This window comes from Podarcis filfolensis (genome assembly GCF_964270895.1).
Source record: "Podarcis filfolensis genome assembly, chromosome: 9".
Classification (NCBI taxonomy): domain Eukaryota; kingdom Metazoa; phylum Chordata; class Lepidosauria; order Squamata; family Lacertidae; genus Podarcis; species Podarcis filfolensis.
The window spans coordinates 10499576-10522723 of record NC_139610.1 but is presented as its reverse complement, the minus strand read 5'-3'; the positions used below and the strand labels follow the sequence as shown (position 1 = coordinate 10522723).

Here is a 23148-nt window from a genome sequence, read left to right as displayed (position 1 = left end):
CAAAACTGGACTAGAGTAGACTGACTCCTAGCAACTGACTCAGTTGATGTTGTGGAATGTTTATTAACATTCCAGCTGCTCAGGAGTTTTGAAAAATAGTTAGTCCTCAAAGACTAGGAAGGGGGAGAAATGAGTTCAGCCGACAAGGCCTAGGTGACAGTGAGTTCAGTGAAGAGCAGGGTAGGCATAACTTTTCAAGTGGGGGGGGGCGAAGAGAGAGAGAGAGAGAGAGAGAGGTTTGTGAATGGCATGCCCATGATGAAAGCAGGGAGTAATAATAATAATAACAATAATAATTTATTATTTATACCCCGCCCATCTGGCTGGGCTTCCCCAGCCACTCTGGGTGGCTTCCAACCAAATATTAAAATACAGTAATACAGTGGTACCTCAGGTTACAGACGCTTCAGGTTACATACGCTTCAGGTTACAGACTCTGCTAACCCAGAAATAGTACCTCGGGTTAAGAACTTTGCTTCAGGATGAGAACAGAAATCGTGCTCCAGCGGCATGGCAGCAGCAAGAGGCCCCATTAGCTAAAGTGGTGCTTCAGGTTAAGAACAGTTTCAGGTTAAGAACGGACCTCCGGAACGAATTAAGTACCTAACCCGAGGTACCACTGTACATCAAACATTAAAAGCTTCCCTAAACAGGGCTGCCTTCAGATGTCTTCTAAAAGTTTGGTAGTTGTTGTTCTCTTTGACATCTGGTGGGAAGGCGTTCCACAGGGAGGGCACCACTACCGAGAAGGCCCTCTGCCTGGTTCCCTGTAATTTGGCTTCTCGCAGTGAGGGAACTGCCAGAAGGCCCTCGGTGCTGGACCTCAGTGCCCGGGTAGAACGATGGAGGTGGAGACGCTCCTTCAGGTATCCTGGGCCGAGGTCGTTTAGGGCTTTAAAGGTCAACATCAACACCTTGAATTGTGCTCGGAAACGTACTGGGAGCCAATGTAGGTCTTTCAAGACCGGTGTTATGTGGTCTCTGCGGCCGCTCCCAGTCACCAGTCTAGCTGCCGCATTCTGGATTAGTTGTAGTTTCCGGGTCACCTTCAAAGGGAGCCCCATGTAGACGCTTAGAGCACCCCAACTGTCATCGCAAGGATCACTTTTGTTAACCCCGCTCCTTCCACTTTTATATTGCTGCAGGCTCTATATTTCCTGGCTGTATGCTATATTTGTTTGCTCTGCAATGCCTCGGCAGCTTTCATGTGTCAATTGGCAAGCTGCATTCTGGACGTTGGCTTAGTGTTAATGCACATGCATTTACTTGCATGCGGGCTGAATGCAAGAGGTATTCCTCAGACCACTCAAATTTAACTTCTAGAAGACGCCCTAGTGGGGAAGGAGCTGAATCATGAGAGCTGGCAATGCGAACAACTCACACTAACTTCCAATAAAAACAACGAAGAGTTTTGTGGCACCGCAAGACTAATACGTTTCATGGACCAAACCCTACTTGATCTGTTGCATAATAATAATAATAATTTATTATTTATACCCCACCCATATGGCTGAGTTTCCCCAGCCACTCTGGGCGGCTTCCAATCAAGTGTTAAAAACAATATAGCATCAAATATTAAAAACTTCCCTAAACAGGGCTGCCTTCAGATGTCTTTTAAAGATAGGATAGCTGCTTATTTCCTTCAGAGGCAACCGTTTAATAAAGCATTCACAAAGTGCAAAACGAGGACAAAGACAGATATAATAAGTCCTGGGGCCATATAATCATATAATGAAGGGGTTCCATTAGATTCATTTAGGTGGGTCCATAGCATGTCCGCATTACATAGTGATATTTATTTCTAACTGTATTTTATTGCTTCTTCTTTTTCTTATACTGTCCTTTATTGTATTGCAAATTGAATTGCATGCAATGGAAATTGTGATGCAATAAAATACACAATGGTCTGAGGGCCTCACTGCCCTGGCTACTTTTGAACATATTTCATACGGGCGTCAAATTCATGCGGGCATCTGGAGAACTTACATTAACTTATATGTTTAACTTAAGACATACTTGATAATGTTTATGGCACTTTGAACTGGTGGTGGCCTTTTTTTGTTACTATTGGTATTATTTATGTACAATTTTTATTTTATTGCCTTTAATTTTTCTCCTCGTTTTTTCCTTTGATAAATCTGCAAATAAAGAAATTATGAACTCAAGTGTAGAATTAAAAGAAGCAATTAAAATCATACAGCATCTAGCACAGTGCATTATGAATGCTACAACAGGTAGAAAAATAATTAAGTGCAAAGACCATCAACAATTTTAAGGAGCTGTGTGTGTTGTTGCAGGGCAGGGAGGGGGTGGAGTTTTGGACCTGGACATTCGCAGGGAAACCAAAATGCTTGTTTACAAACCTACTGCACTACCAACTTTACTGTATGCTTGTGAAACATGGACCACTTATAAACGTCATCTCCAACTCCTTGAAATATTCCATCAACTGTTTCTCCGAAAAATTTTACAAATCGCTTGGGAAGACAGGCGAATTAATATCACTGTACTGGAAGAAGCAAAGATCACCTGTGTCGATTCTTCAACATCAACTTTGTTGGAGTGGTCATGTGGTGCGGATGCCTGATGATCGTCTTCCAAAGCAACTACTCTATTTCCAGCTTAAAAATGGAACGTGTAATGCTGGTGGTCAACAAAAGAGGTTTAAAGACTGTCTCAAGGCAAATCTAAAAAAATGCAGTATAAATACTGACAACTGGGAAACCCTGGCCTGTGAGCACTCCAGTTGGAGAACAGCCTTTACCAAAGGTGTCATGGGCTTTGAAGACACTTGAACTCAGGATGCAAGGGAGAAACGTGCTAAGAGGAAGGCACACTTGGCAAATCCACACCGTGATTAACTCCCACCCTGAAATCAATATCCCCACTGTGGAAGGACTTGTGGATCCAGAATTGGCCTCCACAGTCACTTACGGACTCATTATTAAAACTGTGTTTATGGAAGACAATCTTACTCGGCTACGAGTGATCGCCAAAGAAGAAGAAGGATGGATGTGCACACACCCATTTCAATGGAGAAGGCATGAGAAAGTTAAAGAGCGAATGCCCAGTACATCACTCACATTCAACCCCTACATACACCTGCAAATTTACTCCGCTGGTATAATGCATTCGACTCTTTATCTTGCAGATGTGCTAGAATCCTCTACACAGAGGGGAACTTTACATTGGTGCACTGAGATGATGAATGCAAAGAAGAGGTGTCTAACCGAGTGTGTGTGCTTTATACACAATAAAATACTCCCCTTATGATGCTAATAGATCTTTTAAAAATGAATAGCTCCGAGAAGCTAGCGCTTTAATATACAGATGCAAAATTATGTCCTCAAAAATGTATAAATCACTACGACGCTGTAACGCAATTAATTTTCATTGCTGCATTTGTGACCTACTTAGTCAGACCACAAACACTAATCTTGCTGGGTAATTAAAAGAGAGTAAATATCATTTGTCCAGGCCCCTAGTGATTTGTTTTAGATGCTGAACAAATTCTCTGCTGTAAGTTTGTCGATAAGAATTCCTTGGCTATGTACAGACTTTAATTTGCAGTTGCTACTAATGAACCTTAATATCTGGTTCTTCCGCACACATCTGGAAGATAACTAACTGTACGTTAATGTGCAGTGGGAATATTTTACTCAGACGCAGTTCTTCGGTTTTTGTTTTTATGAATGCATTATTCGGATTTCAATAAGGCTTGGATGTATTGTACCAAAATGGCAAGCTTGTTGCAAGCTTTATTTATAGCTAGAGCTAAACAAAACGCTCCACGCCGCCCCCTCGCAGGCTGCAATCGCTTCAGTGGCTCACACCATAACAAACTCATTTGCTTCAGTTTGAGCTCACCTAAAGGGAGGTGGAGCTGGGTAGAAGAAGGAAGGGATTTGTCTGCTTGCAAAAAGACATAGCACTCATCTACTCTCTTACCAGGGTTAAGTATATTTCCTCTTGCTGGCTTTTTAAAGGTATAAATGTGTACGTTTTCTGAGGGTGCCTCCAGACCGTTACTGTTTTGTGGAAGGGATCCAAGTGCATACTGAAACTCTAAGTTAGTGCAATTAAAGTGAATTAAAGTGTTCTGGTAAGGGACGCGGGTGGCGCTGTGGGTTAAACCACAGAGCCTAGGACTTGCCAATCAGAAGGTCAGCGGTTCGAATCCCCGTGATGGGGTGAGCTCCCGTTGCTCCTGCCAACCTAGCAGTTCGAAAGCACATCAAACTGCAAGTAGCTAAATAGGTACCACTCCGGCGGGAAGGTAAACGGCGTTTCTGTGTGCTGCTCTGGTTCGCCAGAAGCGGCTTAGTCATGCTGGCCACATGACCCGGAAGCTGTACGCCGGCTCCCTCGGGCTATAGAGCGAGATGAGCGCCGCAACCCCAGAGTCGGCCACGATTGGACCTAATGGTCAGGCGTCCCTTTACTAAAGTGTTCTGGTGCAACAAATCTCTCTCACACACACCTTTAACACAGATTTCTTGTGGTTAGGAAACACACTAAAAATTGTAGAATCAATGAATGATGAATAAGAAAATGTGTAAACGCCCCTCAAGAAAACCGGGATGAATACAGGATGAACATTCATTGGGGTATAACCCCCCTGTAAACAAATGAGGATGAATACTCAGTAATGACAAGATATAATCCAAGCTTTGTGCGAGCAAATCAGGATGAATGCTGAATAGGGTGGAAGGATCTGTTCATTTTGTTTTCTTAGTTTCTGTTTTTTTGAATCTTAGATTTGGTTATCCACATTTTGAAGCAATTTGCAATTTTAAAAAAATCCTCACAAAAATCAGAATTTTACTGTGAATTTCTCCCAATAAGCACATTTTTATATGCAGTTTTGACTAAGGTACATTTTTTCTGCAATCAATTTCCCCTAATAGAATCCATTTTTGGGATGCTATTTTGACTAAAATCTTCATTTTTGCACAAACTTTCCCCTAATCTACGTACATTGTTTGGACCATTAGGTCCAGTTGCAGACGACTCTGGGGTTGCACACTCATCTCGCTTTACTGGCCGAGGGAGCCGGCGTACAGCTTCCTGGTCATGTGGCCAGCAAGACTAAGCTGCTTCTGGCAAACCAGAGCAGTGCACGGAAATACTATTTATTTTCCCACCGGAGTGGTACCTATTTATCTACTTGCACTTTGACGTGCTTTCGAACTGCTAGGTTGGCAGGCGCAGGGACTGAACAATGGGAGCTCACCCTGTCGCGAGGATTTGAACCGCCGACCTTCTGATCAGCAAGCCCAAGGCTCTGTGGTTTAGACCACAGCGCCACCCGCGTCACTAAGGGACTTGGTATGAGACAGCAAATGGATGGGGCCCCTATCCCTCGACAGCTAAAGCCATAGCTTAGAGCAGAGAGTTAGGAAAGCAATAACGTGATCTAGAGGTGAAGCAGGAAGCAGGAGAGGCAGGGAAGTCTGTGAGAGCAACGTTTGACGTCTGTGTGAATCCAAGGCTGCAGCTATAGGAGAAACAAGACCCTTTTGGGGTGCTGATTCTGTGAATTCCTCCATCAAAGTCTCAGGTTACATATGTGTGTAAATAAACCATATATCAAGGGACGCGGGTGGCGCTGTGGGTAAAACCTCAGCGCCTAGGACTTGCCGATCGCATGGTGGGTGGTTCGAATCCCCACGGCGGGGTGAGCTCCCGTCGTTCGGTCCCAGCTCCTGCCCACCTAGCAGTTCGAAAGCACCCTTAAGTGCAAGTAGATAAATAGGTACCGCTCTATAGCGGGAAGGTAAACGGCGTTTCCGTGTGCTGCTCTGGTGCCGGTTCACCAGAGCAGCTTCGTCACGCTGGCCACGTGACCCGGAAGTGTCTGCGGACAGCGCTGGCTCCCGGCCTCTAGAGTGAGATGAGCGCACAACCCTAGAGTCTGTCAAGCCTGGCCCGTACGGGCAGGGGTACCTTTACCTTTACCTTAAACCATATATCATAAAGACACCACAATCTCCGCTGTGCCTCACTCCAAAAGGAAACAGGAACCCTGGGTAAGCATCTAGAACCCCTGGGATCTTGCACCGCTAGGAGACTGGGGTGGCCTGCAACAATATTATAGCCAGAATTGCTTGCAGATACTGCTTTGCAAGCAGACGTATTCTACAGATCTCTCGAAGAGCATTATCAGAGAGTCTGCCTCATTGTGCTGTATCTTTAAAACATAATGAGCACGTAAAGAACTGACTCCCTTACTACTGCTGCTGGACATATATAAAACTGTGCTTTGTTATTGTTTTGCCATTCTGATTAGCCATTTTGGGAACCACAAAGAAACTACCTTCAAAACTGACTCTGTGCTTTAAAGCAAAGCAAAGCAAATGTTGCTTTAAGGTGTATGGCTGGCCTTTTGAAATATTTTGCCTGTTAAAATATGCAGATCCAGAATTATGCATTTGCACACAACTTTTATTGCTTCCATAAATATATCTACACATTAAAGGTGCATAGAGGTAGCACTGAAATTGTGAAAGGGAAAACACACACACACACACACACACACACACACAAAGCTAGGAAATGGAAATTTAAGGGTGAACAGCACCGTGGGGCTTTAATATGTAGTCACCATGGGAGCCATAAGGCAAGAGCTAATGTGTGGTCCTTCCATGCTGTGATTCGTTATTGAAAGACATGTAGCACATTTTAGTCCTTACTGGTACATTTCATTCATTATAATTAGTGAAGCCACAGAATTAGAGAAAAACAAGTTGAGACTTGTGGGGGTGGTTGAAAGAGGCACTAGGAGCAGTGGGGTTGCAAGAGTGCTTGTTAAACCTGGCAAAATTGGCCTCTTCTGTTCGCTTTAGAAGGGAGCTGAGGCTAGGATTGCAACCTGGAGAACCTACCTTTACTTTTCAGCTCTGCGAAACGCTCATTAATTTTGATAATCCCTTTCAAACTGGTATACTGACTGCAGCCAAACTAAATATATATATATTAAAAAAAAACACACCAGCTAATCTTATCGAATGTTTGTACCGTTTGGCACCTTTCCGTTTCCCTTGGTGGAAGCTGTTGTCATTTGAGTTCCTTTTTGCCCTCGCTTAATCCAATGGTTTGTGGCCCCCATGATGGTGTCGGTGACATTTTGTATTTTAATATTTTGTTGGAAGCCGCCCAGACAGCAGCGGGGTATAAATAAATAAATTTCTTCTTCTTCTTCTTCTTCTTCTTCTTCTTCTTCTTCTTCTTCTTCTTCTTCTTCTTCTTCTTCTTCTTCATCATCACAGCGCCACATCTGATGTCACAGGTGCCTATCCACTAAAACACATGGGCCAATCAGATTTCTTCCTTCTTTCTTTCTTTGGCGATCACTCATAGCTGAGTAAAATTGTCTTCCATAAACACAGTTTTAATAATGAGTCTGTAAGTTACTGTGGAGGCCAATTCTGGATCCACACGTCCTTCCACAGTGGGGACATAGGTTTCCGGGTGGGAGTTGATCACGGTGTGGTTTTGCCAAGCATGCCTTCCTCTGAGCACGTTTCCCCCTTGCGTCCTGAGTTCGAGAGTCTTCAAAGCCCATCACACCTTTGGTCAAGGCTGTTCTCCAACTGGAGCGCTCGCAGGCCAGTGTTTCCCAATCGTTGGGAATTTTTAATCGTTTACATTTTTTTAAAAATTGCCTTGAGACAGTCTTTTAAACCTCTTTTGTTGACCACCGCTTTCCATTTTTAAGTTCGGAATAAAGTATAGTCATATCTCAGGTCAAATGTACTTCAGGTTGAGCGCTTTCGGGTTGCGCTCCGCGGCGACCTGGAAGTAACGGAACGTGTTACTTCTGGGTTTTGCCGCTCGCGCAGATTGTCAAAATGATGTCACATGCGACCCGCACATGCACAGATGCGGGTTGCATTTGGTTCTGGATGCGAACGGGGCTCCAAAACGGATCGTGTTCACATCCAGAGGTACCACTGTAGTTGCTTTGGAAAGTAGTGAGGACAAATGAAGACAAGGAAGGCAAGGTCAGGTAAGAAGGAAAATATGGAGAGAAGTGCAGAGAAGAAATATTAACAGGTGGGGTGGGGGGAGTGCTAAACATAATTGGAACAATGCAAATATGCTCACAACAAGCGTTGAAAAATCGCCCCAAACAGGAGGTGTTCTTCAGCATTCATGAGAAGGAACCCAGAGCTAAACAGCCAGCTTCCACTCAGCCCTGCCTTCAACTGTTCTGAAGCGGCGAGAGAGTTTGCCGCCGCTGTGCCTCCTGTTCCATTTCCCCCTGCCCGGTTCCATCACTCACCCAGCTCCTCCATCTGTTGCGAGGCAAAATTAAAAGTCCCTCTTGCATTGGCACACAGGAGAGGAGGGTGAGTGATGTGAACCATGGAAGACCCGGGTGGAGAAGCAGCTGCTGCTGCTGTAGTTCTTTCTCTTTTCTTCTCTTGCTGCCATTTTATTGGCTTGACATATGTGTCTTGTTTTTGGTGTGTGTGTGTGTTTGTGATCTTTAGGGACCCTTTTCAGACAGAACGGTGTTGGATGCTACTAGCCCAGAGATGGAAGGAAGAAACAACCCTGACCAGAGAAGAATGGCAAACCAAGTTGATGGACTATGCTGAAATGGCAAAATTAACTGGGAAGCTCAGAAATCAAGAGGACAAGAACTTTAAAAAAGAATGGGAAAAGTTTATAATCTATTTACGAGACCATTGTAAACAGTTTAAAACATTAGCAGGATTTTAATCACTCCTGTAAAATAATGGAAAGTATTAATGGGACGCAGGTGGCGCTGTGGGTTAAACCACAGAGCCTAGGACTTGCCGATCAGAAGGTTGGCGGTTCGAATCCCCTCAACGGGGTGACCTCCCATTGCTCGGTCCCTGTTCCTGAGAGCCAGTGTGGTGTAGTGGTTAAGAGCGGTAGACTCCTAATCTGGGGAACCGGGTTCGCGTCTCTGCTCCTCCACATGCAGCTGCTGGGTGACCTTGGGCTAGTCACACTTCTTTGAAGTCTCTCAGCCCCACTCACCTCACAGAGTGTTTGTTGTGGGGGAGGAAGGGAAAGGAGAATGTTAGCCGCTTTGAGACTCCTTCGGGTAGTGATAAAGCGGGATATCAAATCCAAATCCAGACTCTTCTTCTTCTTCGTCTTCCAACCTAGCAGTTCGAAAGCACATCAAAGTTCATGTAGATAAATAGGTACCACTCCAGCAGGAAGGTAAAGGGCATTTCCGTGCGCTGCTCTGGTCGTGCGCTTAGTCATGCTGGCCACATGACTCGGAAGCTCTTTGCCGGCTCCCTCTGCCAATAAAGCGAGATGAGCGTCGCAACGTCAGAGTCAGCCACGACTGGACCTAATGGTCAGGGGTCCCCTTTATGGCTAGTTTGGATGGATAAAAATTTGGAGAAGTATTGATATGCAGTTGTAAATATTATTAGGACCCATGGAAGGGATGGGGGGGAAATCAGGTGATTCAGAGCAATCTCGATATTTGGATCTTGAATTGTTTTTTGTTATATGTTTATATTTTTAAAAATCAAATAAAAAAAGTATTTTATTTTTTTAAAAAAGACAGAATGGTGTTATGGGAATTAAAAGGGGGGGTCAATATCCAATGAAGTCATCCACAGAGTAAACCCACTGAAATCAATAGGTCTGCTCTGAGGACTGATTTCAATCTCGCCCAAACTCCAGAATGAGCCCCTAGCAACATCATAAATGTTATGCAACTAAGAAGTTGTCAAGAAACTTCATAAGGGAACTTTCTGTTTGTGCCCGTCTGACACTCTTAGTAGGGGAACACAGAGGCCCAAGTCTGCCATCAATTTTTTTCTTCCTTCCTTCCCTTTTTTTGGCCTTAAAAGGCATCTGTGAATGCTCTCTCACCCCAGTGGTCCCAAAGCCACACATCCAGCTGGGCATGCTATCTGCTTAATCTCACCTTCTCCGGTTACTCAGAGTGACTCCTGAGGAAATGTCTTTCAGCGGGTTGTGTAGCTCTTTCATCCCCATCAAAGAGCTAAAGATGGCGGCCACCTCTTCCAAGAAGCACAGGTGTTGTGTGAGGAGAGCCCAACTGTCAGCAGTCAGAAAGGAGACCGGCAATTTGTTGTTGTTTTTTTTCTACTTGTTTGGATCTAAAAATTCAGAATTTTAAAAAAATACGTTGGGTGAGCTGGCAGCTCATATGCAGTATGAAAGCATGCAGCTATAGAGGGGACGGGAAAGAATGTTTGTCCAATTCTTGATAGACAAACGATAATGTTAGGAACGAAACATAAGGAAACAAAACACATCAGACTAGTAAGTAGCAAGTCAGACTAGAAGCTTTAGTTTGTTATTCTCCAGCCAAAGATAATCTCCTATGAAGTTTCACCGACTCCTGTGAGAGAGTGCTTAACTTTTGAAACATGTTGGATCATGCCCTCCAAATTGAGATTGGAATTTGTGACAGAATTCTCAGCGCCCTTGCCATGTCCTGCAATCCACAGCCTTTATTTACCAGGGATAATTCTCCATTTGCCGGTAAGTCGCTGCCCCTAATTTTGCCTTTGATGGAGACTGGGATGTATGCATTTTTTAATTACGTACGTGTGCACCCATTGGAAGAGCTGCTATTCTTAGATAAATTTCTGAGTAGGGGATGGATATACCGTGTGCTTGTGAAAACACATGTACATTACAGGCACATAAGCACTACAGCACCACCTGGTCTATATTTCACATGTTGGAGCTGGTGAACTGTTAAGTACAGTCATACCTTGGGTTACAGCCACTTCAGGTTGCGTTTTCTCGTATTGCGGACTGCCGAAACCCAGAAGTACCGGAACGGGTTACTTCTGGGTTCCAGCGGTCATGCATGCGCAGAAGCGCTAAAATCACACTTTGCGTATGCGCAGAAGTGCCGAATCACAACCCGTGCGTGCGCAGACGCGGGTTGCGAACGGGCATCACGCACAGATCACATTCACAACCCAAACGTCCACTGTAATAATAATAATAATTTATTATTTATACTCCACCCATCTGGCTGGGTTTCCCCAGCCACTCTGGGCGGCTTCCAACAGAATATTAAAATACAATAGTCTATTAAACATTAAAAGCTTCCCTAAACAGGGCTGCCTTCAGATGTCTTCTAAAAGTCTGGTAGTTGTTTTCTCTTTGACATCTGGTGGGAAGGCATTCTACAGGGCGGGTGCCACTACCAATAAGGCCCTCTGCCTGGTTCCCTGTAACTTGGCTTCTTGCAGCGAGGGAACCTCCAGAAGGCCCTCGGTGCTGGACCTCAGCATCCGGGCAGAACAATGGGGGTGGAGACGCTCCTTCAAACAAAAAATTGATCTTCTGTTTCTGTTCCTGCCTGTATCCAGATACTAAAGGATGCTGAATGTTTGGGTTTCAGGTTCATTGTAAGTACTGCTAGACCCACTGCAAAATTAGATGCTCTGTTGCACATGGTTATTTTATTTTTGAAGGAAACTGTTATGTGGTCAGTAAGGAGAAGCACATCACACACCCTCCACGTGATGGGCAGAAACAGGGTAAATGTGCAGCCACTTGCTGCCCCACAGTAAATGAGCACAGCATGCAGCAAGCGAAAAGAGATTCCAGCACTGTGCAAGAGAATGTTTGAGGTGGTGATGTGAGAATGGACATTAACAAATATACAAGAGTTCCCCTATTTTCACATCTAAAGATGTGACGTTTTATAACTACCGTATTTTTCACTCCATAGGGCGCACCAGATCATAGGGCGCACCTAGTTTTTAGGGGGGGAAGAATTTTTTTTTATTCCCCCCCCCCCGCCAGCCCCAAAGAGCAAAGAAGCCAAGATAGCTAGTGCACGCGGCTTTGGCAGAAGCAAAGACAGAGTGCGATGGATCCCGCTAGCCTGAGCTTCCCCCGACCCCAGCTCCCAGAATGGGTCCAGGAGCGGGGGCGAGGTTGCGCGCAACCTCGCCTTCGCTCCCGGAGCTTGCTGCTATCCGCAAGCCTTCTGAGCCCGGCGGGAACTCCCGCCACGCTCTGAAGGCTTGCGGACAGCTCCCCGAAGCCCGGGGTGTGCAGCGCTGACTCCCCGGGCTTGGGGCTGCAGGCTGCAATCCGCAAGCCTTCGGAGCCAAGCAGGAACTCCCGTGCTCCGAAGGCTTGCGGATAGCTTCCTGAAGCCTGGAGAGCCTGCATTCGCTCCATAGGACGCACACACATTTCCCCTTCATTTTTGGAGGGGAAAAAGTGCATCCTATAGAGCCAAAAATACGGTAAAATACATTCCCAAGGATTGTTTGGGGCAGTAGCCATCACTGGTATAAGACCATATGCACTCACGCTTAGAATTCTGCCCATACCTATTATTATTATTATTATTATTATTATTATTATTATTATTATTATTATTATTATTATTTTGCCAACCTGGTTCCCAAACAGGATATTCCCTCCTTCCATAAATCAGCCAGACAATCCCATTCTCATTTTCATTCACGAAAAGTGGAATAGCAATGGAAACTCCACATGTATGGACTGCTGTTTTCCACCTAGGGTTTTTCCATATAATATAGATATTCTGTCTTCTGCTGTTCTGCTGTTCCTATATTGTTGGTTTTTTCCAATAGATATTGTTGGTTTTTTTCTATATACCTAGTTTTGGGAGGAGGAAAACAAGAAAAAAAATATTCTGACTCTCAGAAGCCAGAACAGCAAGAGGGATCGCTGCACAGTGAAAGCAGCAATACCTCTTGCTGTTCTGGCTTCTGGGATAGCTGCACAGTCTGCATTCGCTCCATAAGACGCACACACATTTCCCCTTGCTTTTTAGGAGGGAAAAAGTGAGTCTTATAGAGCAAAAAATACGGTATATGGGGGAAAACCCAACAATATAGGAACAGCAGAATGGCAGAAGACAGAAGCCGCTTCAGCCAGTGTCCTACAGTCTCAGGAAGGCAGACAAAAGATGAAGACTCAGTGCTAAAATATCTCAGTTGGTAGAGCATGGGACTCTTAATCTCAGGAATGTGGGTTCAAGTCCCATGTTAGGCAAAAGATTCTTGCTTTGCAGGGGGTTGGACTAGATGACCCTCGTGGTCCATCCCAACTCTACAGTTCTATGATTCTGTGTCCTTTAAGTTAAAACTTTATTCGCATTAGCCAATGGCCATAGCAACAGTAAAACATTACAGTATACACAGAAAAGGGAATTTGATATAAAAGCACAATTTAAAGCCTAGAATCAGCCGCCGGTTAGTGGCCCTTATTCTGATTGCCCCTGCTATGAACCTAGCATTTATTTTAGTGTTCTGTTGGAAGCCGCCCAGAGTGACTGGGGAAACCCAGCCAGATGGGAGGGATATAAATAATAAATTATTATTATTATACAAATCTTTGCTGTTATCTGCTCATTTTGATCTGACAGAAGAAAGGACATGGTCCTTTAACATATTCCATGAGTGGGCTCTTACTGGTTTGCACCTGATTACCGTATTTTTTGCTCTATAAGACTCACTTTTTCCCTCCTAAAAAGTAAGGGGAAATGTGTGTGCGTCTTATGGAGCGAATGCAGGCTGCGCAGCTATCCCAGAAGCCAGAACAGAAAGAGGGATTGCTGCTTGCACTGCGCAGTGATCCCTCTTGCTGTTCTGGCTTCTGAGATTCAGAATATTTTTTTCTTCTTCTTTTCCTCCTCCAAAAACTAGGTGCGTCTTGTGGTCTGGTGCATCTTATAGAGCGAAAAATACGGTAATTATATCCTCTTTCCATCACTGCTAATCTATTTAAACCCCTCGTCAGAGAGAGTGTGTTCTCTCTCTCTCTCTCTCTCTCTCTCTCTCTCTCTCTCTCTCTCTCTCTGTGTGTGTGTGTGTGTGTGTGTGTGTGTGTGAGAGAGAGAGAGAGAGAGAGAGAGAGAGAGAGAGAGAGAGAGACTGAGACTACTCTGGCTGCAAAGAAGGAAGGAGCTGCCATTTCTGAAAGGGGGACGGAATTTGAAAATGATTTTTCCTCACAGAGAATGCACAGCCAGAGGGAAAGTCACTCTACTGTCTCGCGTCGGGAGGAGGGAACAACTTCTGGAAATGATTAAGCAGCAACACAAGCAATCTGGTTCAATTAAAATTAGGCGACAAATTGAAGATATATGCAATAAATTAGAAATGATTAAGCAGCCCCGAGGGGTTGGAAGAAAGAGCGTAAGAAGAGAGCCGCAGGATCAGGCCAAAGGCTCACGTAGTCCAGCTTTCTCTTCTCACAGGGGCCAAAACAGATGCCACTATGGAAAGGTCAGAAGCAGGGCCTGAGAGCAACCCTTCCCCACCGTGTGGACAGAACACAGCAGGGTGTGTATGAAAATGTATGAGGTACATGAAGCAACAGCACTCATCCTGCAGTATAAAATGGAAAGCAAGTCAGAGCTCACTCCGTCTGAAAAGCACCTTCTGGGAATTGCTGCTGAGGTGGGAGGGCTGAGGCTTACAGAAGTCTCCGCACCGTTGTTGTTGTTGTTTAGTCATTTAGTCGTGCCCGGCTCTTCGTGACCCCATGGACCAGAGCACGCCAGGCACTCCTGTCTTCCACTGCCTCCCGCAGTTTGGTCAAACTCGTGCTGGTAGCTTCGAGAACACTGCCCAACCATCTCTTCCTCTGTCATCCCCTTCTCCTTGTGCCCTCCATCTTTCCCAACATCAGGGTCTTTTCCAGGGAGTCTTCTCTTCTCATGAGGTGGCCAAAGTATTGGAGCCTCAGCTTCAGGATCTGTCCTTCCAGTGAGCTGATTTCCTTAAGGATGGAGAGGTTTGATCTTCTTGCAGTCCATGGAACTCTCAAGAGTCTCCTCCAGCACCATAATTCAAAATCATCAATTCTTCGGCGATCAGCCTTCTTTATGGTCCAGCTCTCACTTCCATACATCACTACTGGGAAAACCATGGCTTTAACTATACGGACCTTCGTTGGCAATGTGATGTCTCTACTTTTTAAGATGCTGTCTAGGTTTGTCATTGCTTTTCTCCCAAGAAGCAGGCGTCTTTTAATTTCATGACTGCTGTCACCATCTGCAGTGATCATGGAGCCCAAGAAAGTAAAATCTCTCACTGCCTCCATTTCTTCCCCTTCTATTTGCCAGGAGGTGATGGGACCAGTGGCCATGATCTTAGGTTTTTTTTTATGTTGAGCTTCAGACCATATTTTGTGTGGTCTTTCACCCTTATTAAAAGGTTCTTTAATTCCTCCTCACTTTCTGCCATCAAGGTTGTGTCATCTGCATATCTGAGGTTGTTGATATTTCTTCCGGCAATCTTAATTCCGGCTTGGGATTCATCCAGCCCAGCCTTTCTCATGATGAATTCTGCATATAAGTTAAATAAGCAGGGAGACAATATACAACCTTGAGCCAAGGCTGTATATTGTCTCAGCACCCTTACCAAACTACAACTCCCAGAATTCATTGGGGGTGGGGAGCCATTGCAGCAAAGTAGAACAAAAAGGAAAATACTTTTAGTGTCTTCTTTCTTAGATAAGGTAATGATCTCTGGAGCCCACAAGCAAGACATGAGCACTATCCTACTGCTGTTCTGCTGCAACTGTTCTTCAGAGGGCAAACTATTTGGATACCGGAGGCGACATAGTGTTATGAGCTGAGGAAGGCATAGAAGTTGTGTGCCTAAAATCCTTCTAATTCCTGGATAAAGCACTGATTCAATTCCTAGAATAGCCAGGCTAGCTTCCTGGTGAGGTGATGGCCTTCTAAGTACAGGCCATTAAGGTAACAAAGGATGTGGCTCGATGCCAGATAACAACTGGCTAGAAAGACAAAGGCCAGAGTTGGGAGTTGAGAGAGAGAGAGCGCTAGAAGTGGGCAGGTTGGGTAGCTGGAAGATAGAGCTATACCTGACTTCTGTTGGGATCTAAGCAGAAACAAGACCCTCTTGGAGTGTTAATACTGTGAACCTCCATTTTAGACTCAGGTTGCATATATGTGTGAATAAACCATATGTACTAAAGACACCACAGTCTGTGTTGTGCCTCATTCCAATGAAACTGAACCCTGGGTAAGCTGCCACTTGGAGACTGGGGAGCAATCTTTTTTAAATTTTATGAGGCAAGACCACCATAGTGCTAAGAGCTGGGGGGTTAAGGGGGAAAGCTCCTGTTCAACAAAGCTGCCATGTATAAGTTACACCTACAGGGTTAAGATTTGTTCCCCAAGTTCACCTTGTTCATATTGATGACAGTGAAGATGTATGCATATTCGATCCTCCAGCAGGATTTTTAAATGTATGTGTTTGCAGTCAATGTATCTTGCTGTACGGTAGTTTATGGGCTTTAATATGCTATATATATCCACATAAAAAGTCGCAGGCATTGCTGCACCCGTGTGATAAGTTTGCTTCTAAATGTTCCGAAGATTAGCATTTGTAGGATTGTTTACAGTTCAGCTGCAGGAATGCTGTAATTCATATTATATATAGTCAACTGTTTATCCATAATTTAAAATTGCAAACTCCAGTACAGTATTTCCACATACTGGGATTCTTTTTCCCCCGCCCCCTGCAAACACACACACACACACACACACACACACACTCGTTTGCCGCCAGATGGCACAGAGAAAATTATTCCAGCATTCACAGCAACTGAATTTTAAGCAGACAAATGTAACAGTCTGTAGCTATAAGTGCGCCTTGCTCGCTTTTATCAATGGCTGTAGTGCTGGCCTGTTTGATCACACGCAACAGAACAAACATGGCTCATTAATCAGCGCTTTGCCTCTTTTCATTCAGAGGCCCTCTGAAAATTTATTTGGCACAGCCCTAGCTGTACAAAGAATGAAAATTTGTATAATGGCGAGGGGGAGTTATGTTCTGTAATTTAAGATAAGTTAGCTCTAGTAAAACGTGTCATACAGCTACTCTGCAAAAAGAGTAGTTCGCTGTCTCTCAGTCCCAACTCGGAGGCTGTGGTAGCCAGGAGTACTGGGGGGTGGGACAGCTTTTTACTGGGCTGACCAGTACAACTGTGTCCTGTTAGGTATCCTGTGTTTAAGTCCAATAAGCTCTTAAAAATGTAGAAACTTTATAAATATAGTTGTTAATAAAGTTATTTCCTCAAAATTAATGTGACAGAAGTGAACTGTAAAATCTGCATAATTTGAGAAGGGCTTTGGGACACGGGTGGTGCTGTGGGTTAAACCACAGAGCCTAGGACTTGCTGATCAGAAGGTCGGCAGTTTGAATCCCCGCGACGGGGTGAGCTCCCGTTGCTTGGTCCCTGCTCCTGCCAACCTAGCAGTTTGAAAGCATGTCAAAGTGCAAGTAGATAAATAGGTACCGCTCCGGCGGGAAGGTAAATGGCGTTTCCGTGCGCTGCTCTGGTTCGCCAGAAGTGGCTTAGTCATGCTGGCCACATGACATGGAAGCTGTACGCCGGCTCTCTCGGCCAATAAAGCGAGATGAGTGCCGCAACCCCAGAGTCGGCCACGACTGGACCTAATGGTCAGGGGTCCCTTTACTTTACCTTGGATAACGTGTGGCAGTCTCTCTCTTTCTCTCTCTCTCTCTCTCTCTCTCTCTCTCTCTCTCTCACACACACACACACACACACACACACACACACAAATAGGCAGTGGACTTTCAAGCAACAGACAACACACTGTGTTAATTTGACCCAGGAATGGAAGCTTGGCCATTGGAGTGTTAGGAAATTTACTTACAAGTTAACATGCACAGGATGGCACAGTGAGTAATTCAAGAATTTGAAGGTACCAAAATGAGATAAAAACGAAGAATTGCATCCAAATCAGATGCGATGTTTGCCATGTTTGTCTTCCCTTGCACACCTGGTTTTTGTTAAACACATAGCTTATATCCCTTGGCAAGTTGGAAAAAACAGCTTTAACCCTTTGCCCCTTGCTGCATTTCTCCCAATGCAAATAGAATTATTATTATTATTATTATTATTATTATTATTATTTATACCCCGCCCATCTGGCTGGGCTTCCCCAGCCACTCTGGGCGGCTTCAAAAAGAATATTAAAATACTGTGATATGTCAAACATTAAAAGCTTCACTAAACAGGGCTGCCTTCTAAAAGTCTGGTAGTTGTTGTTCTCTTTGACATCTGGTGGGAGGGCATTCCACAGGGAGGGCGCCACTACCGAGAAGGCCCTCTGCCTGGTTCCCTGTAACTTGGCTTCTCGCAGTGAGGGAACTGCCAGGAGGCCCTCGGTGCTGGACCTCAGTGTCCGGGTAGAATGATGGGGGTGGAGACGCTCCTTCAGGTATACAGGACCGAGGCCGTTTAGGGCTTTAAAGGTCAGCACCAACACTTTGAATTGTGTTCGGAAACATACTGGGAGCCAATGTAGGTCTTTCAAGACTGGTGTTATATGGTCTCGGCGGCTGCTCCCAGTCACCAGTCTGGCTGCCGCTTTCTGGATTAGTTGTAGTTTCCGGGTCACCTTCAAAGGTAGCCCCACGTAGAGCGCATTGCAGTAGTCCGAGCGGGAGATAACCAGAGCATGCACCACTCTGGCGAGGCAGTCCGCAGGCAGATAGGGTCTCAGCCTGCGTACCAGATGGAGCTGGTACACAGCTGTCCTGGACACGGATTTGACCTGTGCCTCCATGGACAGCTGTGAGTCCAAAATGACTCCCAGGCTGCGCACCTGGTCCTTCAGGGGCACAGTTACCCCATTCAGGACCAGGGAATCCTCCACACCTGCCCGTCTCCTGTCCCCCCAAAACAGTACTTCTGTCTTGTCAGGATTCAATCTCAATCTGTTAGCCACCATCCATCCTCCAACCGCCTCCAGACACTCACACAGGACCGTCACCGCCTTCACTGGTTCTGATTTGAAAGAGAGGTAGAGCTGGGTATCATCCGCATACTGATGAACACCTAGCCCAAACCCCCTGATGATCTCTCCCAGTGGCTGCATGTAGATGTTGAAAAGCATGGGGGAGAGGACAGAACCCTGAGGCACCCCACAAGTCAGAGCTCAGGGGTCTGAACACTCATCCCCCCCCACCACTTTCTGAACACGGCCCAGGAGGAAGGAGCGGAACCACTGTATAACAGTGCCCCCAGCTCCCAGCCCCTCTAGATGGTCCAGAAGGATGTTATGGTCGATGGTATCAAACGCCGCTCAGAGATCCAGCAGAACTAGGAAACAGCTCTCACCTTTGTCCCTAGCCCACCGGAGATCATCAACCAGTGCAACCAAGACAGTTTCAGTCCCGTGATGAGGCCTGAATCCCGACTGGAAGGGATCCAAATGGTTTGCTTCTTCCAGGCGTGCCTGGAGTTGTTCAGCAACCACTCGCTAAATCACCTTGCCCAAGAATGGAAGATTTGAGACTGGGCGATAGTTGGCCATCGTGGCAGCATCTAAAGATGGTTTTTTAAGAAGCGGTTTATAACCGCCTCTTTCAGCGGGTCTGGAAAGGCTCCCTCACGGAGGGAAGCATTCACCACCCCACAAAGCCCATCGCCCAGCCCTTCCCGGCTAGCTTTTATAAGCCAGGATGGGCAAGGATCAAGGAGACAGGTGGTTGGTTTCACTCGTCCAAGCAGCCTGTCCACATCCTCGGAGGTAACAGATTGGAATTGATCCCACGCAATTTGACTAGACAGGACTCTAGCACTCTCCCGCCCCAGCCCTGCTCCCACGGTGGCGTCTACCTCTTCCCAAATCTGAGCGACTTTATCTGCAAAAAACTTTGCAAAATCATTGCAGGAGATCATGTGGTAGAAGACGCAGAAGGGACAATTTTGGACTACGGTGGGGGCAAAGGATTTAAAAAAACCCAACCCTCTAACATACACCACAATCCCAATCCTGTTTAGGCTATTTGACAAAAAATAATAATAAATGCAATACCAAACTTCACACACAAAAATTACATCTAGTTTGGCCCTTACGTATACAGAGTCAGCTTGAACATTAGGCAGAGTGGGGCGGTTGCTTCAGGTGGCAGGTTTTTGGGTGTCATGAAACTGCACAAACTCTTAATTTATTACAGTTGTATTTTTACAATTGCTAGGGAGGGGAACTTGTGGGTTTTTATGTCTCGGGTACCAAAATAACTTGTTTAGCCTTGGCACTGTGCAGCAGAAGGAGGGACAGCATTTTACAGCTCTGCCTCAGGCAGCAAAATGTCTTGGATAGGTCCTGTATACTCTTCAGCATTTCTCAAAAGATATAATATATGAATTTGAAATGCTGTTGCAATGCAGACTTACTAATGCATGTTTCACTATACGGGTGATGGTGGTGGGTATTTGCAATATTTATTAAGAAAAGGGATGTTGCGCAATGATCTTTGCCGTTTTGGTTAATGTACTTTAAAGCAGAACTTGTAAATTTAACATATAAAATGAAATAAAAATAATAAAGAGATACAGTGGTACCTCGGGTTTAGAACTTAATTTGTTCCGGAGGTCTGTTCTTAACCTGAAACTGTTCTTAACCTGAGGTACCACTTTAGCTAATGGGGCCTCCTGCCACCGCTGCACGATTTCTGTTCTCATCCTGAAGCAAAGTTCTTAACCCGAGGTACTATTTCTGGGTTAGCGGAGTCTGTAACCTAAAGCATCTGTAACCTGAAGCGTTTGTAAGCTGAGGTACCACTGTATTTCATGATTTCTATGGCCACCAGGGATCTGCCTCAATTAATATTTGGTCACTTGTAGTACTTTTACACCGCTGCTAAATCTTAGGCTAGAGTTCTACTCCTTTCCTGAGTTACTTCTGCTGTTGCTCGCCACTCAGAACATAGCTAAAATCCAAACTCCTCTAAGGAAATGTAGATCCAACATCTAATTTTCTTCTAAGAAATTTCAGTGCTGTTTTGTCCAATAGGGTTCATCATTCAGTCAACAACATCAACACAATTTTAAACAGTTCCTTATGCTAAAGTGGCAGTGACAACATCATTGATAATGTTGCTGCAGAGCATAAATAACAACGTCAACAGAGCAGAGCTTTTTGGGCTCGTGACCTGCCAAACATATGAAAAATATCCATCTTTGCAAAAAAGACAAATTGCAAACATTGAGGAAAGATGTGCTGTCTTAATGCATTTTAACCTGGCATCTTAGATTCAGCTGGGAAGCCTGCACTGAGGAATAGAAGATGTTCTAAAATGCCTGGGCAACCCACACACCATCCTGATTGCAACATCAGGTTTCTCTGTTAACAATGTGTGTTTGTGTGTGTTTGGAAGGGGGAAATTAACAATTCCTTGGTAATTTTAGAAGCAGTGCATGTAATGGAACAGGGGAATGTTTTCCCATGCAGATCTGGTAATTACCTACTGGAAACCTCTGGTTCTTATTGGTGCCATGTATACAGCACCCACAGCCCTGACTACAATTATGAATCGGTTCTCCATCATGCCTGGGATACTTCATCATCTTTTCCTTAGTACAGTGGTACCTCGGGTTACATACGCTTCAGGTTACAGACTCCACTAACCCAGAAATAGTGCTTCGGGTTAAGAATTTTGCTTCAGGATAAGAACAGAAATCGGGCTCCCACGGCGCGGCGGCAGCAGAAGGCTCCATTAGCTAAAGCAGGGCTTCAGGTGAAGAACAGTTTCAGGTTAAGAATAGAACTCCGGAACAAATTAAGTACTTAACCCGAGGTACCACTGTACACTCTCTGATAAGAACATTTGTGATTAAGCAACAGGGTACTGAAATGGTGAGTGGAATCATGACAGGTGTTTGCAACACCAACTTTTTGATTTAAGATACCTGTTGTACAGGGCCGGATTTAGGTTTGACGAGGCCCTAAGCAACTGAAGGTAATGGGGCCCTTTATATGTCCAGCTGTCCTTTGTAAACAACAAATTGTCGCTGTTTTTTGTGTTGAATATATGCTATATGGTAATTTATGGACCTAATAGGTATCTAAAGCCATTTGCACATGCAGAATGTAGGCACCCTATATATAGAAATGAGCAAACCTGTGATATTTTAGGGAGCAGGCTAGCAGGCGGGGCCAATTACTTACATCATAGGAGCCTACACAACACAAAACACTGTTGCTGTATTTAGGTTTTATTTTATTTGTTTTTTATCTTATATTTTGGAAATGTACATCCAGATTTTTTCCTTTAATTTTTTTGGGGGCCCCTAAGAGAGTGGGGCCCTAAGCTATAGCTTGTTTAGCTTATATGTAAATCCGGCACTGCTGTTGTATCAAGAACCTTGGAGGACAAAGCTGGAATAAGTCAAACTTGGTTATTGCTTTGTCCAACGGGCTCAGGAATATATATCAGTTCATCATGCCCATCCAGTATTTCAGTTTATTTTCTTGGCATTGAGCAGCAGTACCTCAATAAGAGTCATTATCAAAGGATATTCTGGGTTAGGCTAAAGAAAAGGAGGCATAACTCTTCTTCTGTAGTAATGGCCTTACCTAGTCCCACCACAATAACTTCCTTTACACCACACACTCAACTCTGTACCACCAAACTTGGTTGAACTTGATGACCCTTTGGATTCCTTCTGACTCTACGAGTCCATCTGCCAAAGTTCCCAGATGCTTACTTAGTATTGAAATACTTTATTGTCACTTGTACAACTTTTATACAGTGAGATTACATGAGCACCCCCCACTCAGCTCTCTTAGTCTTAATTCCCCTCGTTTACTGACGCACACCCACCAAATCCGAAAGTCACTTGCCCTGTTGTTATCTTTTCATTCAGCAGCCTAACAGCCCGCGGATAGAAGCTGTTCTTTACCCTGTTGGTGCGACTAATGATGCTTCTATATCTTCTGCCCAAGGGCAGGAGATCAAGAAAGTGCTGGCCAGGGTGTGAATCATCCCTGAGAATTTTCCTCACTCTCCTGAGGCAACGTTCTTCCGCGATGTCATCCAGCGGATTCACGGGACAGCCCATAATATCTTGTGCTGTATTCACCACCCTCTGTAGGCACTTCCTATCAGTTGATGTCAAACCAGCGTACCACACCGTGATGCAGTATGAAAGGACACTTTCTATTGTTGACTGGTAGAAGGAGATCATCAAATGTTGATTGACATCATTCTTCCACAATAATCTGAGGAGATGGAGTCTCTGTTGGGCTTTCTTAACCACCTGGGTTGTATTTATTTTCCAAGTAAGGTATTCACTGAGATAGACTCAGTATCCCCACAATATCCT

The 23148-nt window shown here is 44.8% G+C and overlaps 1 long non-coding RNA gene across 1 annotated transcript in view; it reads right to left on the bottom strand.

Annotated features, from left to right (window-relative positions):
* Nucleotides 1-382: 382 nt before the first annotated feature.
* LOC310770370 overlaps nucleotides 383-23148 on the bottom strand; it is a 42334-nt gene continuing 19568 nt past the window's right edge. The window contains exons 2-3 of the long non-coding RNA XR_014552119.1: nucleotides 13461-13594; nucleotides 383-603 (exon numbers count right to left, since the gene is read on the bottom strand). This is a non-coding gene — a long non-coding RNA (uncharacterized lncRNA). The remainder of the gene's footprint in view (nucleotides 604-13460; nucleotides 13595-23148) is intronic.